The sequence below is a fragment of the Acyrthosiphon pisum genome, chromosome X (genome assembly GCF_005508785.2).
Source record: "Acyrthosiphon pisum isolate AL4f chromosome X, pea_aphid_22Mar2018_4r6ur, whole genome shotgun sequence".
Taxonomy (NCBI): Eukaryota; Metazoa; Arthropoda; class Insecta; order Hemiptera; family Aphididae; genus Acyrthosiphon; species Acyrthosiphon pisum.
The window spans coordinates 117,697,218-117,699,199 of record NC_042493.1 but is presented as its reverse complement, the minus strand read 5'-3'; positions in this window follow the sequence as shown (position 1 = coordinate 117,699,199).

The following is a 1,982-nucleotide window of genomic DNA, read 5'->3' as shown; positions in this document are numbered from 1 at the left end:
CTTCAAATCAATAATTTTCTTCTTTCAGCTTGACTTGTCATATTGAATTTGATTAATTGAAATTTATATGTTTTTGGTCCTCCATCTGTAAGCGCTTAATATTCAAAATGTACCAAATGTGCTTTGTAATGTCCCCAGCATACTGAAAAATTACATGTTGTGTAAAGTATTTGTTGTCCAGGAAGGAACATGTCAAGGGAGGTGCTATTGCACCCTAGAACCTTCCTCTGGATACAACCCCTAGTAGGTACATGACATTTTCACTGAATGTTTATATTATCATTTTCTATGCACCATAACATTTTCCAGATATTTTGACTTATTTTGAGCTGTTTACGGACATTTTCAATTTCCATTTTTTTTTTAGTTTTTTTTCTATAAATATCAATACAATATAATTTTATTTGTTGGTTGAAAAAGCTTGATAACTTAATAGAAGGTTTCTAGTGTATTGTTTCAAAGGCAGATGAAAAAAATTAAAAATCCATAGTCACAATTTTTTTTATAAGCATTTAAAGTTCAAATATTGACAAAATATTCTGGATCTTGTATTGTCTTATCTGTTCTCATATTTTGAAATGGTTCAATGACAATATTTATAATAATTTTAACTTCCCTTTTGTAACCTATTGGGATTTTAGTATTGTTTTGAGTATGTCTATAACTCCTAACAAATCTCTTAAAACAATTACTAAAATTATAAATTGCAGACATTTTGTCTTTTAAGATTAAATTATAATAATGAAAGTTATGAAATTAAAATAAATAACAATGATTTCTTAAAAATTAAAATTATATTATTAAAGCTAGATATTTTAAATTATAATACATAGGAATATATGTATATATGTGACAACACTAGAGTCCATGACTGATTTCTAGCAGCTGTTATGTTAACAATCTCATCGTATTTACAATTATTACTTATTCTTCAATCGAAATAAAGTATTTTGAAAATAGTAAATATAATACAGTATAGCCTGGTATAGCGTTGCATTTTATTATTATAATTTATAAGTATATTACTATAATTTGTCACTACACGAGGGATCGGAAAAACATCACCCACGGCAGTGGTATATGTAAATATACTACCCAGGTCCCAATGTTAACATAATTTTATTTTTATATTATATTAAAAGTAAATAATTAGTACCTTGTTTTTCAATATTAATATACAAACATTATTAGATAAGTTTAATGCATACGGACGGTACCTAACTAATTTAAAAACATAGCAAAAAACCAACCTAATTATTGAAAATCGAAGAATTTTTAAGAAATGGCTTCATCCAAAATTTGACGACAGACACAAAAGTCAAAAATTAAATTAAACACATACAAATATACAATATCATTGTGAGATTAGTAAAATCATCATTCCATTCAGTATAGCTATATTGTGGCTTATAAAAATTTAAATTACTGTGTAAATTGTAATGTTGAAAAAAGAAAACATTTAGCCTTTGATGCCAAAGTTATTTATTTTAAGAAATCTTCATGTAAAAAATGTGTGGAAAATCTTACGCCGTCCTATTATAGTTTCCGTTAATTTTCAAATCATATTCTTATGTAAATAAGAGTTTAAATTATGTTAAATACGTATACTTGAATGGTTATTCAGCTGGTGATTTTGATAAAAGACTTGATGTTACCAGTTTATCATGAACCTGAAAAGAAAAAAATTTAAATACAATATTAAAAAAGGTGGGTAAGTGGATGTCGCTCTGCTGTACAGTAGGTTAGAAGTGGGTCACTGTATAATGGATAGTATTAAATTTGAATTCAATGATATAATATCACTGTATAAGAAAAACGATTCTGAGCGGAGACGGTATATCAGTCTATGTATTAGACATATATATACCTACTTATCTATGGTATTAAAAAAAAATTGACCTATAATAGGTACCTATAATAAATTCCAAATTAATCATATAACGCGTTATACATCAACAAAAAACCGTGGTACTATCATAGAT